The 17,790-nt window shown below is 47.0% G+C and overlaps 1 protein-coding gene across 1 annotated transcript in view; it reads left to right on the top strand.

The window, feature by feature from the left end:
- The window catches only part of SCRG1 (stimulator of chondrogenesis 1), a 42,720-nt gene that overhangs the window by 16,779 nt on the left and 8,151 nt on the right, over window positions 1-17,790 (top strand). The gene's annotated exons all lie outside the window — the stretch shown is intronic.

The raw sequence follows: 17,790 nt of genomic DNA, 5'->3' as shown, positions 1-17,790 counted from the left end.
ACTGATGACAGATGGCACTGATAAGTGGCATTGATGACACGTGACACTGACAACAGATGGCACGTGACACTGACAGGTGGCACTGATGACAAATGGCACTGATACGTGGCACTGATGACAGATGGCACTAATACATGGCACTGATGACAGATGCCACTTATACGTGGCACTGATGACAGATGGCACTGGGGACAAATGGCACTGACAACAGGTGGCACTGGGGACAGATAGCACTGGGGGCAGGTGGCACTGGGGTGGGGTGGATTGCACTGGGGTGGATGGCACTGGGGCGGATGGCACTGGGGCAGATGGCACTGGGGCGGATGGCACTGGGGCAGGATGGCACTGGGGCGGATGGCACTGGGGCAGGATGGCACTGGGGCAGGATTGCACTGGGGGAGGATTGCACTGGGGGAGGATGGCACTGGGGGAGGATGGCACTTTTTTTTTCTCTGTGCACTGACGGCTGCTGCAGCCGTTCATCTCTCCCCTCTCACACGCTGTCTGTGTGAGGAGGGAGAGCGGCGCTGAGAGATGATCTCATATGTTTACATATGAGATCATCTCCCATTGGACACGCCGATCACGCTGTAAACGGCCGCTGTGATTGGCCGTTTACAGCGATCTGTGTTTGCCTGTCCCCGGGGGACACGGCGAACACAGAACTTCCGCGATGCGCGCCGGCGGCGCGCATTGCGGAAGTAAACAATAGGACGTCCAGGGACGGCCAATTGCAGGAAAGCGCCTGCTCTAAGGCCGTAAATCGGCTATAGGGCGGGCGCGAGGTGGTTAAGAAAGGCCTGGATTATTTCCAAAATGTACATAATATAACTGGGTACTAACATTTATAGGTAAAGTTGATTCGGGGAAAATCCAATTGCCTCTTGGGGGATCAGGAAGGAATTTTTCCCCCTGCTGTAGCAAATTGGATTATGCTCTGCTGGGGTTTTTTGCCTTCCTCTAGATCAGCCGTCATTAAATGGCGGCCCGCGGTCTGAGTCCGGACCAAGCGGGGCTTCTGCCCGGACTGCTATGCCGCATGTGTAGTGAATTACAGCAATCACTGGTTTGCTGGGACCGCGGGTTTCCCTAGCAACCAGTGACGCTGTGCGCTATGCCGCCTGTGTAGTGAATTACAGCGATCACTGGTTTGCTGGGACCGCGGGTTTCCCTAGCAACCAGTGACGCTGTGCGCATGCGCCCGCCCCCTGCTCCTGGCCGCGTCTCTCGGAGCTGTGTTTTACTCACGCTCACAGGCAGTAGGGGGTGTGACGTCACGTGCGCGCCCCGCCCCCCATGCTGCCCGCGTTTCCCGATTCCCGGGTCCTGGCTCTCCTTGAGGCAGCTTCAGTTGTGCCCTTCCTCCTGCAGTTGAGGTATGTGGGCACATTAGTTTTCATGCACACTGTTGGGCATATTGTAAGGGGCACACTGATAGGTATATTTGTAATTTGCACAATGCTGGGCTTTTTTTGTAAGGGGCATGCTGATAAGTATATTTTTTATATGCAAACTGATTTGCATGTTTTGTTAAGGTGCACCTTAACAAAATATGCCCATCAGTGTGCACTTAAAAAATATACCCATCAGCATGCCCCTAAAATAAAATGTGCCCATCAGCGTGCCCTTTAGCATAAAATAAGGGTCACGCTGATGGGCACCTTTTATGTTAAGGGGTACTCTGATGGACAAATTTAATTTTACGGGGCACGCTGATGGGTATATTTTTAATGTGCACATCGATGGGCATATTTTGTTAAGGGGCACGCTGATGGGCACAACAAAATGTGCCCTACAAAATATGCCCATTGATGTGCACATTAAAAATATACCCACCAGCATACCCCTTAAAATAAAATTTGTCCATCAGAGTGCCTCCTAACATAATAGGCGCCCATCAGTGTGACCCTTATTTCATGTTAAGGGGCACTCTGATGGGCATATTTTATTTTATATTAAAAGGGGCACTCTGATGGGCAAATTTTAAGTTAAGGGGCACATTTTGTTGTCCATCAGAGTGCCCCTTAATATAAAATGTGCCTATCAGCATGACCCTTATTTTATGTTAAGAGGCACCCTGATGTGCACATATTATGTTAAGGGGGACTCTGATGGGTACATCTTATGTAAGGGGACACTGACAGGAATGTCAGTGATGTAAATGGACACTGTGATGGGGACACCTGATGTAAAGGGGCACACTCATGGGCACATTTTATTTTAAGAGCAACACTGATGGGTACATTTTATATTAAAGGGGCACTTTGGGCAAATTTTAAGTTAAGGGGCACATTTTGTTGTGTCCATCAGAGTGCCCCTTAATATAAAATGTGCCCATCAGCGTGACCCTTAACATAAAATTTACCCATCAGCGTGACCCTTAATTTATGTTAAGGGACACCCTGATGGGGACATCTGATGTATGGGGACACTCTGACAGGAAGGTCTGATGTAAAGGGGCACTGTGATGGGGACACCCGATGTAAAGGGGCACTGTGATGGGGACACCCGGTGTAAAGGGGCACTGTGATGGGGACACCCGGTGTAAAGGGGCACTGTGATGGGGACACCCGGTGTAAAGGGGCACTGTGATGGGGACACCCGGTGTAAAGGGGCACTGTGATGGGGACACCCAGTGTAAAGGGGCACTGTGATGGGGACACCCGGTGTAAAGGGGCCCCGGTGTAAAGGGGCACTGTGATGGGGACACCCGGTGTAAAGGGACACTGTGATGGGGACACCCGGTGTAAAGGGACACTGTGATGGGGACACCCGATGTAAAGGGACACTGTGATGGGGACACCCGATGTAAAGGGACACTGTGATGGGGACACCCGATGTAAAGAGCAAATGTAAAGCTATCCTAGTTCCAACTGTCCACATGTTTAATATTGTAACTGAAACTTGACAATAAATATTGTTGAAATGCTAAGGAAATTGTACATTTCTCATGTTTTTGATAGATATACAGTGACTACAATCTTTCTGAGTCATAGCACAGACTTGAGATTCGGACCTCGGCCCAAAGAAAATTTTGGCGACCGGACCTCCTTGAATTTTAATTCATTACCCCTGCTCTAGATCAACCATGGGTATAGAATTGGGTACATGGGATTGTATGATATTATTTATTTATTTATTTTTTGTGGTTGAACTGGGTGGACTTGTGTCTTTTTCCAACCTGACCAACTATGTAACTATATATAGTATTTGGATTTGGTACTTGTTTAGACTGTCATACAGGAGCTTTTAGTTGTACTTCAAGATAAGAGTCACTTTAGTTGGACTTTACTCAAGACTTAGGACACTCTACTAGTCCCCAAGAAACAGAACTGTGCATATCATTAGGTACAAGTACTGTCAAATTAGAGAAAGAAATAGACAAATTAGGCAAACGAATACATACTGTATAGACAAACTTGCAAACACAACCCATTTAATGTGTGATAGATTTTACTGTATGCCTCTGGGCAATGAATGTTTAGCTTTATTATGATAGGGATGTACTTTATTTCCTTCATCTCCCTCTGATGTACACTAATATTCAGCCTTCCTATACTGATGCTAATTAAATGTTGAGTGTTATCTTTGCTATGCAACAGACTGCAGCTCAGGGTCCCATTAGAGAAAAAGCATTATACATTGAAAATCATAATTATTATAACTGAGAGGCCCATTCAAGAGCTTAAACCGGGACCCCGGAGAAGAAGAGATCATTCATGAGCCAGGTGTCTCACCAATAATAATTATATTCTGTTCAAGTTTTCTTTTCTAACACATTCTCTTTCTCATTACCTTTTGTCTATCAGTTTCACTGCCATTGTACAGAAAAGTAGAATTGAATGCAATTACATTCAATTGATGGATTCAGTGCAGATACTGACATGAATTGTGAATGTACTGTAGATACAGGTGCAAATGCTGTCAGTAGAGCTTTATTTTAATTCTCCAGCTTAAGTGGATATTAAATAGAATGGACATGGCAATATTAAATAGTATGTTTAAGAGGCAAAAAATGAGGGGTAAGTGATGAAAAATATTGTTTTTTGGTAACGGTATGGGGTTATTACCTGTAATTTTAGTATTTAGGCTCCATGCACACTGGTCTTAAAAAAAAAAAAACAGTTCCACTGGCAGAAAAAAATGCTCATATAGATCGTTTTTGTACACAATTTGGGAGACTTTATGGCTCTTTCACATGGACGATCCGTTCAGATCCGCCTGTCAGTTTTTTCGGCGGACCTGAACGGATGCTCCATAGAGGTCTATGGAGCATTGGATGTCAGCGGTGACAAGTCCGCTGACATCCGACCCGCTCCGATCTGAGAAAGTGTGACGGAGGAAACTCTGCGGTCCATCGTCATCCGATCCCCCATAGAGGAGAGCGGCGCTCTGACAGGTCCATCCCTGCGCAGTGTGCAGAGACGGACTAGTCATCTTCCTGCTCAGCGGGGATCGACGGTGCGATCCCCGCTGAGCAAACCGATGTCCACGGGGCGGATCAGCACAGATCCACCCCGTGTGAAAGAGCCCTTAGTGTTTTTCTACGAAAAAGTTCCAACCAAAAACACAAACAAGAAGGTTTTTGTTTTTTCCTGCCTCCAAACGCTGAGCTCAAAATATGCCTCTAATTGTCCCAATATGCATTGACACATAGGATAACATTGAGCTGCTTCTACAAGCAAAACACAAAACTCCTGTAGAAGCAATGATTTTTAGGCCAGTGTGCATGGACACTAATATGTGGATTTCTGTTTTATTTCAGATGACCTAATTTATTTGCATTTTTCTTCGCATTTACATGCAGACCAAGCTGTCCAGCAAAAGTGACAGTTATTTGGGACAAATTATTATACAGACGGGGTGCTTATTATAGCCTGCTTTTATATGCTTTTGAACTTTATATTTTCCAACAGATTTTTCCAACTGGGGTTGAACAGAATCATGTGTGTTTTGGCAGGTTTAACCACATACAGTATGTATTTACATTGTGTATTAAGCCCTTTAGCTACAGTTAAACTTTAATGTATACCAAAGTATGACCTCATTACACAAGGAAGCTTCCATTGTTGTTCTTGTCCATGGCCAGAATTACAGTTCCTTGGTTTAGACCTGAACATTTGAGAGTCGTTTTTCATAGCTCTCGCTTTCCTTGCTGAATGGATTTGAATGATGGATTCTTGGCCATTGGAGTTCAAAGAATAATAGCATCACTGAAAGTGGCACCTGGTAACTGAGTAACATTTTATACCCTGCTGAGAAACGTGAAGCATGCTGCCTCCTATCTAGGCTTCTTGCCAGCACAAACAGTTCAGATGCCACATGACTAACTTTTTTTTAACCAAATTCAAAGGTCTATTGTTTGTTTTTTTCTAAAACTACAATGTTTCATTTCATTTTGATCTTTCTGCAACCAGCATTTAATTCTTCACACTCCTTCCTGGAAGAACACATATGCGAAGAACGGTATATCAATGACTCAGTTTATTGTACCCAATAATGACAAATTTTTAAAAGCGTGTAGCTTTTTTAGCTAGGAACATTTACATGGAACACTAATTGTGCTTACAGCAGTAGTACTGCAATTATTAAAGTGATTGTAAACACATTTAAAAAAAAAAAATAATAACAAACATGTTATACTTACCTGATCTGTGCAATCATTTAGCAAAGAGCTGCCCAAATCCTCCTTTAGTCAGGTCCCCCATCGGCACTCCTGGCTCCCTCCCCCACTGAGTGTCCACGATAGCAAGCAACTTACTATGGAGCACAGGTCTGGACTTGCTTCCAAGTTACACTCTGTGTGTACGTTGACACACACAGCATATATACACAAGAGGGGGCGAGCGTACAGGTGTGAGGGGGGCCTCAAGCATACAGGTGTGAGGGGGCTGAGAGTGTAAAGGTGTGAGTGGGCTGAGAGCATACAGGTGCGAGGGGGCTACAAAAATACAGGTGCGAGGGGGGCTGCGAGCATACAGGTGTGAGGGGGGCTGAGAGCGTACAGGTGTGTGGGGGGCTGAGAGCGTACAGGTGTGAGGGGGGCTGCGAGCATACAGGTGTGAGGAGTCTGAGAAGGGGGGCTGAGAGCGTACAGGTGTGAGGGGGGCTGAGAGCATACAGGTGTGAGGGGGGCTGAGAGTGTACAGGTGTGAGGGGGGCTGAGAGTGTACAGGTGTGAGGGGGGCTGTAAGCATACAGGTGTGAAGGGGGCTGCGAGCGTACAGGTGTGAGGGGGCTGAGAATGTACAGGAGTGAGGGGGGCTGCAAGCAAACAAGTGTGATGAGTTTGATAAGGGGGCTGAGAGCGTACAGGTGTGAGGGGGGATGAGAGTGTAGAAGTGTGAGGGGGACTGCGAGCGTACAGATGTGAGGGGGGTTGAGAGTGCACAGGTGTGAGGGGGGCTGTAAGCATACAGGTGTGAAGGGGGCTGCGAGCGTACAGGTGTGAGGGGGCTGAGAATGTACAGGAGTGAGGGGGGCTGCGAGCATACAGGTATGAGGAGTTTGATAAGGGGGCTGAGAGCGTACAGGTGTGAGGGGGGATGAGAGTGTAGAAGTGTGAGGGGGACTGCGAGCATACAGATGAGAGGGGGGCTGATAGTGCACAGGTGTGAGGGGGGCTGTAAGCATACAGGTGTGAAGGGGGCTGCGAGCATACAGGTGTGAGGGGGCTGAGAATGTACAGGAGTGAGGGGGGCTGCGAGCATACAGGTGTGAGGAGTTTGATAAGGGGGCTGAGAGCATATAGGTGTGAGGGGGGATGAGAGTGTACAGGTGTGAGGGGAGCTGCAAGCATAAAGGTGTGAGGAGGCTGAGAGTTTACAGGTGTGAGGGGGCTGAGAGTGTACAGGTGTGAGGGGGCTGAGAATGTACAGGTGTGAGGGGAGCTGAGTGCGTACAGATGTGAGGGGGGCTGAGAGTGCACAGGTGTGAGGGGGCTGAGAGTGTACAGGTGTGAGGGGGCTGAGAATGTACAGGTGTGAGGGGAGCTGAGTGCGTACAGATGTGAGGGGGGCTGAGAGTGCACAGGTGTGAGGGGAGCTGCAAACATAAAGGTGTGAGGAGGCTGAGAGATTACAGGTGTGAGGGGGCTGAGAGCGTACAGGTGTGAGGGGGGCTGAGTGCGTACAGGTGTGATGGGGCTGAGTGTGTACAGGTGTGATGGGACTGAGTGCGTACATGTATGAGGGGGGCTGAGAGCATACAGGTGTGAGGAGGGCTGAGAGTGTACAGGTGTGAGGGGGCAGCAAGCATAAAGGTGTGAGGAGGCTGAGAGGGGGGTTGAGAGTGTTCAGGTGAGTGGAGGCTGAGGCAGTGAAGGACTTGATGGAATGGCTAGTGGGTGGATTTGGTGGGATGGCCAGTAGGCAGACCCTGGGGAATGTTGGTGGTCAGGCCCAGGGGGGCCAGGCCTAAAGCTGTGTAAGGGGCCCCACAATTTCTGATGGCTGCCCTGCTGATAGGCCAACTTGCAAGATCTTATCCGTCAGAGCAGCAGTGAGGAAAGATGGGCAATTACTGTGAACTCACAAGTCACTTATTCACATATTTCAATTTGCCCTAATTTGTAGCCCATGGTTCCTAGTGCATATATACAGAAAGTGTCTATATTGTTATCTCTTTATTACCATGAAATTCATCTGCTATTAAAGTGCAATATTATTAACATGAAAGTGTTATTTATATGATAAAGCAGGATGAAAAAGCATGGATAACATTTTAGCAACACTTTTTCAGCTTTTTTAGATCGTTTCGCTTTTTTCATCTGCACCGTGCAGATGAATTTCAGTGTATCTGGTTACACTTCTGTCTTTCGTGCATCTTTATGTTGCAATATCCAATTTGACCAGGAGGTGGTGTTGAACTCACTTCACACTAGCAATGGTGTTGTGTAAAGCTTGGATTTATCTATAATCCTTGTTTTCAACTTTCTTTATTACAGGGAACACACATGAATTGCATTACCATTTCTTCTCAGAATTATTTTAAATTACATTTTTATTATAATGAATATTTATATCTCGAGAAAAAGGAAACCAAGGTACCACAATAAAAGCAGTTTTGTTTATTACAAGTTAACTCATAATACATTTAACCATAAAATACTGTATTTTCCACCTTTTCCTGCCATTCCCTTCCCACACCTCTCTAATTCTCTCCCCCACCCTTCCTCTTTCTTTCCTCTCCCCCTTCCTATCATACCCCCATCCCCCCTTGCTTTTCTTTTTCTCGGCCGTTCTCGGCGGCTTTCGGAAGGCCGACGAGAACAGCCAAGAACTACCGAGTGCCGCCGAGATACACAGGACATCCGCTCTGTATCTCGGCGGCGCCATTTTTAAACGGTAAACACACTAACGAGGCTGCAAATGACTGATAAGGCTGCAAATGACTGACAAGGCTGGAATGCAAGGCTGCAATTGACACTGACAAGGCTGCATTGATGGGCATTTAAATGTAAGTTTTTTTGCCTTAAACTTCCCTCCTAAAGGTTTTTTCCTTTAAAATTCCCTCCTAAACTTGAGGTGCGTGTTATACGCCGATAAATACGGTATTTATTATATTATAATTTATGATTTTGTGTTTCAAACATTATCATACCCGGGATGTCTACTAGACTCTTGTTTTGACATATTTAAGTGTGTTATTACTAAGAATTACAGGCCTACAATATAAAACCCCAAATTTCTATGCAAAACAATTGTTCAGTTTAGCCATGTTTGAATGCCGCATTTAGCCGCGTTCGCATCTAGGAACATTTAAGATAACATCATTAGACTCAAATAAAATAGGGCACCTTTAAAAACTATTCTAAACGAAAACGCACCTAAATGCCAGTACCGCATTTAGGCGCGTCTGGCACATCGGTAAACATTAGCGTCTGAACCCATTTTTTGCCTTCAAAGAAAAGCCACTAAACGCAACTGCCTAAAAACAACATTAAACAACCCTGTGTACATGTACACATACGCTAACATTGGATGAGTTCAGGGGCAGCTAAAAAAAGTGTCCAACTGCCTCTGAACGTCCAGCAGCAGTGTACATGAGGCCTTAGAGGTGTACTGTAGTGTTTTAATGTTTTTTAAATATACAGTGCAATTCACAATTGTGTCCCACTTGTTGGTGATTCTTCACAAAAAATAAAAATTTTATATCTTTATGTTTGAAGCCTGAAATGTGGCAAAAGGTTGAAAAGTTCAAAGGGGCCGAATACTTTCGCAAGGCACTGTACATGTGAAAACAATGGCACTCAAGTAAATAATATTATCAGAAAGGGCTATTGTGCTCAGCACATAGGCCGGACTTCCTGCTTTGCAATGATACACAATTTTGTGCTTAATTAAACCAATTATCTCACTCCAAATGGCAGTCAATCTGTTTGAAAGCGCTAGACTTTCTGAAGTTGCTTATGATGTGAAAAACCCACTTTGGTAGCCAAAAATAAGCGATAAGTAAATCAGTTTGAGGGAGTCAGCATTCACAGTTAATCCAAACAGTTTGTTCCCTGAGATGAATTTATTCTCTTACACCAGTGATTCTCAACCAGGGTTCCTCCAGAGGTTGCTAGGGGTTCCTTCAGCACATGGGCATCCGCAGCAGGGGGCAAGGGGGGTCAAGTGCCCCCCCTGGAATCTTCAAGGTATTGCAGCCGCCGCCATGCTGCATTTTTTTTTACTGAGTCCGCTGGCAGCTGCATCCTCCGCTCCCTCCTCTGGATCACAGCGCTGGATCACTGTGTGTTCGGCAGCCGCTCTGTAACACAGCCCCACCCCCCCAGACCAGCTCGTGTGATAGTAGAGAGAATCAACGTTCCGCCTATCACATGAGCCGGTCTGGGGGGGGGGGGGGGGGTGGGACTGTGTTACAGAGCAGCCGCCGAACACAGAGTCATCCAGCACTGTGATCCAGGGAAGGAGATGCCCATCTGTACAGCCCCCTGTGTGCCTGGATAGGAGGATCGAGGGGGGGCTGCAGTGCTCTCCTCCACCACCACACTCTCCTGCCCCCCACCCCTCACAGTGCTCTCCTCCACCACCACACTCTCCTGCCTCCCCCCCACAGTGTTCTCCTCCACCACCACACTCTCCTGCCCCGCCCCCCCAGTGCTCTCCTCCATCACCACACTCTCCTGCCCCGCCCCCCCAGTGCTCTCCTCCACCACCACACTCTCCTGCCCCCCCCCCAGTGCTCTCCTCCACCACCACACTCTCCTGCCCCCCCCCAGTGCTCTCCTCCACCACCACACTCTCCTGCCCCCCGTGGTCTCCTCCACCACCACACCCTCCTGCCCCCCCCCCCGTGGTCTCCTCCACCACCACACTCTCCTGCCACCCCCTCCAGTGCTCTCCTCCACCACCACACTCTCCTGCCACCCCCTCCAGTGCTCTCCTCCACCACCACACTCTCCTGCCCCCCCCCCCCACAGTGCTCTCCTCCACCACCACACTCTCCTGCCCCCCCCAGTGCTCTCCTTCACCACCACACTCTCCTGCCCCCCGTGGTCTCCTCCACCACCACACCCTCCTGCCCCCCCTCGTGGTCTCCTCCACCACCACACTCTCCTGCCACCCACTCCAGTGCTCTCCTCCACCACACTCTCCTGCCCCCCCCCCCTGCTCTCCTCCACCACTACACTCTCCTGCCCCCCCCCCCACAGTTCTCTCCTCCCCTGTTTTTGCTGCCCCCTGCTCTCCAGCTCTCCCCATCCTTCTCTAGCCACCATCCCAGTGCTCTCCACTCCCCCCCCTGCCCCCCCCCCACTGCTTTCCCCCCAGTGCTCTCCACTCCCTCCAGTGCTCTCCCCTCTGTTCCCCCCCCCCCCCACAGTGCTCTCCACTCCCCCTCAGTGCTCTCCTCCACCACACTCTCCTGCCCCCCCAGTTTTCTCCTCCCCTGTTCTTGCTGCCCCCCCCTTCTCTCCAGCTCTCCCCATCCTTCTCTAGCCACCATCCCAGTGCTCTCCCCCCCTGCTCCCCCCAGTGCTCTCCCCCCTGTTCCCCCCAGCGCTCTCAACTACGCCCAGTGCTCCCCCCCACAGTGCTCTCCACTCCCCCCAGTCCTCTCCCCTCCGTGCTCTCCCCCCGTTCTCCTCCCCAGTGCTCTCCCCTCTGTTCTCCTCCCAGTGCTCTCCACACCTCCAGTGCTCTCCCCCCTGTTCCCCCCCCCCAGTGCTCTTCAGCTCTCCCAATCACTCTCCAGCCCCCCATTCTCCCCACCCCTGTTCTTTCTGCCCCCCTGGTGCTCTCCAGCCCCCCCCCCCCCAGTGCTCTCTACCCCTGTTCTTTTTTGCTCCCCCCAGCACTCTCCACTCCCCACCCCTGTACTCTCCACTCCCCCAGCACTCTCCACTCCCCCTGCATTTTGCCCCCACCCATGTGCTCTCCACCCCCCATAGTGCTCTCCAGTCCCCCGTGCTTTCCACCCCTGTTCTTTCTGGCCCCCACTGGTGCTCTCAAGCTTCCCCCCCCCATTGCTCTCCACTCCCCCTGCTCTTTGTACCCCCCCCCAGTACTCTCCAGCCCCCGTGCTCTCCACCCCTGTTTTTCTGCCCCCTAGTGCTCTTCACCACACTACACTCTTAGCCCCCCCAGTGCTCTCAGCCTACTGTGCTCTCTACCCCTGTTCTTATTGCACCCCCCAGTGCTCTCAAGTCCCCCCCCAGTGCTCTCCACTCCCCACCCCTGTGATCTCCACTCCCCTCGCTCTTTGCCCCCACCCATGTGTTCTCCAACCCCGCCAGTACTCTCTGCTCCCCCTTCTCTCCAACTCCCACCCAGTGCTCTCCACTTCACCAGGACCAGAGGGCAGGCTGACTGGGGCCGGAAAATGAGGACGGCTGAAGATGCAGGTGGCCAGGGACCACTCCATCTCACAGCAGACAGATCCTCTGGAAGGAGCACCATCCCCATCCAAAACGAGAACAGACCCTGCCTGCTGCTGGCCGTCATGGATATCCTTCTGGCATGTAAGGTACCGTACCAAGCATCAACAACACACCTTCCCACAGACAGGGACTGCAGACTGGGACATGGGGCAAAGGAGGGGCTGCAATGATGGGCACAGTGAGACAGCATTCACGGCACAGTGAGGCTGCATTTTATGGACACAGTGAGGCTGCATTGAGCTCTTGCATCAAGTCTGCAGTCTCTGACCATCTCCTGTAGCATGTCTGCAGTCTCTGAGGGAGTCTGGAGAGGAGTCAAGAGTGGGAGCACCACCGGAATGGGGGTCATGGCAGAAGTGAGACTTGTGTAGACTGTGGACAGGAGACTATAGGATAAAACCAGAGCCACCAAGCTGGAGCCGACTCACTGAGCCCTGCACAGTGCACCTGAGAGGAGGTCAGTGAAAGCACCGCCAGACCAGTCGGGGGTCACTGATGTAAGGGGGAGTGAATATGATAATGTAAGGGGCACTGATATAAAGGGTTTCCTCCTTATATTAGTAACCCACCCCACTTAGCTTAAAGTATTCTTTCTGCAGAAGGTGGTCCCCCCCCCACCGTGCTGAGTTTCTGGGGTCCCCCTTGATTGATCACTTACCACTATTAACTGGAATTTAAATATATATATATATATATAAAGCCCTATGTGATTTCATATCTATATCTAATACTCTCTTCATCAAATGTGCTTTAAAATGTATGGTTTTCCCTTTCATGAACAAGAAAATAATGACGTTATGCTGTTGGGCTGGTATAATAATGCTGTGAGGCTGGTATGAAATTTTTTCCAGGGCTGGTTTTTGAAAGCATGGGCATCCGCAAGGTTACTCAGGTGGCTGTGTACCATGCCCATATAGCCTAGAGAATGTACATATTTTTACATTGCAATACATCTGTTGTTGCTATATTTTTATCTTGCTGAAAACAGCCTATACAGTGACAGTATGAGATCAAAATATGGCCACAACAGATGTATTGCAATGTAAAAATATGTACATTCTCTAGGCTATATGGGCATGGAACACAACCGCCAGAGTAACTTCCAATACAAAGTGAAGCTGAATTATCTGTTATATGACACATATGTATTTCCAGTGGAAAGATTTTCATGAGATTGTCGAAAAGGGGCGGAGCATGAGTGACCTTAAAATGATGCCCCCCCTTGGAAAAAGTTCTGCGGACGCCCATGCTTCAGCATTGGGCAATTTTTGCCTCTCAGATAAGTTCCCACTGACACCATTGGTCTTTCTAGCTATCTGTAAGAAGGTAATTCTTCCCAATGACCACAAGTGTAAGGACCATTCTTCCCACTGACCATCACACTAATGTATCATGTTAGATTTCAAATTTTTAGCAGGGGTTCCCTGATACCGGATAAATATTTCAAAGGTTCCTCTATGCTGAAAAGGCTGAGAAAGGCTGCTCTACACCAGTGGACCCAATTCCCCATTAAGTTTTATAGGAAACTTGTCCTTTGTGGCAGATCATGTCTCCTTAACCACTACAATGCAGGGCACTTTCGCCTCCTTCTTTCCCAGCCCAATTTTCAGCGTTCATCGCTCTCGCACTTTCAATGACAATTGCTCGGTTATGCTACACTGTACCCAAATTAAATTTTTATCATTTTGTTCACACAAATAGAGCTTTATTTTGGTGATATTTATTCACGACTCCGTTTTTTATTTTTTGCGGAAATTTGGAAAAAAAACAATATTTTCTTTTTTCTATTTTAAAAGAAATCCAATAAAATCAAATTTTGTCATAAATTTAAGCCAAAATGTATTCTGCTACATGTTTTTGGTAAAAAAAATTCCGTTAAGTGTATAATAATTGGTTTGTGTGATCACGGACATATGTACGCAAATGATCATGTACATATGTGTGCAGGTGATCACGTACATATGTGTGCAGATAATCATTGGAACATGTGATTTTAGTGGGACATATGTGGGGGACATGTTTTTTTTTTATTTGGGGACATGTCTTTTTATTATTTGGGGACATGTGTGTTTTGGGGACATGTGTGGGGACATGTGTTTTGGCTGTAAAAACAGCTCATACTCACTGATCACCAGCCGGCTGCAGCGATCTGCTCTCCTCTCCTCAGTGATGACTTCCGTGTGAGGAGAGGAGAGCCGATTGCCTAGCAACCGGCTGTTTGTTTACATCACATGATGGCCGTGATTGGACACGGCCGTCATGTGATCAGGAGGGCCAATCACAGAGCCCTCCTGCCGATCCGAGATGCGCCGCATCCGGGTGACACGAGCGCATCGGGATCGCGCCGCCGCGCGGGCATACGCACACGCGATCCCCCTCCTTCTGATGGACGTTCAGGAACGTCCAGTCAGAAGGAGGTGGCTCCCACCCGGCCAATGTACATATACGGTATACCGTATATGTACATTGGCCGGGTGGGAAGTGGTTAATGACAGATCATGTGACACTTAGATTGCACACAGGTGAACATCAATTCACTAATTATGTGACTTCTGAAGGTAATTGGTTGCATCAGAGCTTTTTATGGGCTTCATAACAAAGGGGGTGAATACATATGCACATGCCTATTATCAGTTTTTTATTTCTGAAAAATAGTTTTATGTATATATTTTTCTAACTTTACTTCACCAACTTAGACTATTGTGTTCTGATCCATCACATATAATTCAGGTTAAAAAAAACATTGAACTAAAGGCTGTAATGTAACAAAATAGATAAAAAGCCGGGGGGGGGGGGGTATAGGAATAAACATCCTATAAAAACACTACATTATCGGAACTTGAAACCCGGCATCCAACACAGAATGCCACCATTAACTAACACTGAGGTTGGATCAAAAATAATGCTGGATAAACTTTAGCATGCAGGCTGAGCAACAAGACGGGCATATATGGTCACGTATTCTCTATAAAAGCAATCTCTGAGAATGAAAAAAAAGTCCAGCGGAGAGTGGGTGTTATGAATGTATGATAAGCTGAAGAGTAAAGTCCATCCAATAGAACCAGGTTTTATGACATTGTGCACCACTGCCACTGGTGGAAGCTACAGTCTCTTCCATAGGCTGGATTTTATTTCTTTTTGCGAAAAAAAATTGAGTACTGTCCGTGATACTTTTTCACGGACAGTACTCAATTTTCTCTGTCACAATTGCACTAATATCAATACTACAATCACATTAAGTTTTGCGAAACCAAAGGCTAATTGATGAGATAGTAGTTTGTTTCCATAACAAGCCTTTGCGGCATTCAAAAGATGGATAAGAAGTGATATCTTATACCGTTTGGTCGAGAGTGGGGTAAGATGTATGAGAAAAGCAGCCAGGTCATTTTCTAGTTTGATGTCCGTCAATTTAAATATAATTTCGCTCACTTGTTTCCAAAAGTCTTCTAGTACTAGGCAGCTCCAGAAAACATTTAACATGGATCCCTCCTGTTGACCACATCTCCAGCACAGCGGAGAAGATTTTAGGTAGAATTTATGCAGAAGTTGAGAAACTCTGTACCATGTGGACGTGATCATAAAATTGGTTGCACATTTATTCTTTTGCCAATGAAAAGGTGTCACCACTGGCCGCCTTGGTGAGGTGCAATAGACATGGATGTCACTCCCTCAGTGGCTGAAATGCTGCAAAACCTATCCAGGAAAGTAGTAACACAGCAACCTCTCGCTAGTTTAGCCAGCAAAGCCAGCACCATGGAAAAAGGTCAGATATCTCCCACTTAAGGACCGAGCCTATTTTTTAGATGTTGTTTACAAGTTAAAAACTGTTTTTTTTTTTGCTAGAAAATTACATAGAACCCCCAAACGTTATACTTTTTTTTTCTAAAACCCTAGAGAATAAATGTTGCAATACTTTCTGTCATACCGTATTCGCGCAGCGGTCTTGCAAGCACTACTTTTTTTTGGAAAAAAAATACTTTTTTGATTTAAAAAATAAGACAACAGTAAAGTTAGCCCAATTTTTTTTATATTGTGAAAGATAATGTTGCGCTGAGTAAATTTATGCCCAACATGTCACGCTTCAAAATTGTGCCCACTCGTGGAATGGCAACAAACTTTTACCCTTAAAAATCTCCATAGGCGACATTTAAAAAATTCTACAGGTTGCATGTTTTGAGTTACAGAGGAGGTCTAGGGCTAGAATTATTGCTCTCACTCTATTGATCGCAGTGTTTTCATATGCGGGCGCTACTCACCTATGCGTTCGCTTCTGCACGTGAGCTCAGTGGGACAGGGCGTGTTTAATTTATTTATTTTTTTATTTATTTTAACTTTTATTTTTGCACAGTTTTTAAAAAAAAATTGTGTCACTTTTATTCCTTTAACTCCCTTGTAATAGAAAAAAAGCATGACGGGACCTCTTAAATATGAGATCTGGGGTCAAAAAGATCTCACATCTCATATTTAGACTAAAATGCAATAAGAAAAAAAAAAAAAAATTTGTAATTTCAAAAAATTATTTTAAAAAATGGCTCTTATGGGCGGAAGTGACGTTTTGACATCGCTTCTGATCCGTAAAATGTCATGGAGACGGGTGTGGGCCATCTTCCCCTCACTCGTCTCCATGCCCAGCCACAGAGAGGACCGGATCGCCTCCGCCACTGCCGACAGCTCTGATAAGCATCGGAGGGCACAGGAGGGGGGAGGGGCCTCTCCCAACGCTGACAAAGGTGATTTTGCGGTGAATCCGCTGCAGAGACCACTTTTTTCTTGTAGCGGACCACAGGCCGAACATGAAGATACCGGGGTTAGCTGCTGCCATAACAACAATATCCGTTCTCAAAGAAAGGACCTATATCAGCGTTCGGCGGGCTGAATGTGGTTAAAGATCATGTGGCTGGCAAAGTGCCTCCAACAACAGGATTCTTGGAGGGACAAGGCAGTAAGTTGATGAGAGAGTTTGGGAGCAGCTGGTTTTGTTTATAGAAAGAAATAGTTACTTTTTCCCTCAAAATAATTATGATTTGATAATACTGATATATTCCTTACAGACAGGGCAACCATCAGAAATTTTGGGGCCCCTTACACAACTTTAGCCCCCCCCCCCAGGCCTGACCACCAACATTTCCCAGGGCCCGCCCACTGGCCATCCCACCAAGTCCTTTAGTGCACCCACTTTTATTTTAACACTCATACAACTTAACATATGAAGATGGAAAGTGTATTCCAAGTCAACCGTATACCTACCCACCTCTATACAAGATCCCTGGACACCTACCAACCTCTATATAAGACTCCACCAATACCTACTGACCTCTATATAAGACCTCCTGACACAATGACCTCTATATAAGACACACTGACACCTACCAACATCTATATAAGACTCCAGACTCATATCAACCTCTATATACAGTAAGAATTTCAAATACCTACCAACCCCTATGTAAGACCCCCTGACACTTACCAACTTCAGTATGACATCTACCCGCCTCGATATAAGACTCTCTTACACCCGAATGGTCAGTCCGCCCCTGTAGAGGACTAATATCTGTACACTGAGTGCCACTGAGTGTACAGAGATCAGTGTTATACATAAAGAATAACACTCAGTGTGTTGTAAATAACAATGATAGGTAAACAATGAGTGCTATTACCTACTGTATATATAACACCGATATGTGTACACTGAGTGCATTCAGTGTACACATATCAGTGTGCACTCAGTGTATAGAGATCAGGGTTGTTAGATAGGGAATAGCAATTGGTGTATGTGCACTGGGCAGGAACACTCAGACTAGCTGGTATAGATTTAAACAGAGTTACACACTAAGCTGCTAGGCTGACAATCACTGTCACTGACCTGCTGCACACAATGCAGGTTCCTCCGAGTCCACTCTGTACTG

This window comes from Lithobates pipiens, unplaced genomic scaffold (genome assembly GCF_037356315.1).
Source record: "Lithobates pipiens isolate NorthernLeopardFrog02 unplaced genomic scaffold, aLitPip1_a1.2 Scaffold_13, whole genome shotgun sequence".
Classification (NCBI taxonomy): domain Eukaryota; kingdom Metazoa; phylum Chordata; class Amphibia; order Anura; family Ranidae; genus Lithobates; species Lithobates pipiens.
This window is presented reverse-complemented; position numbering and strand designations above follow the sequence as displayed.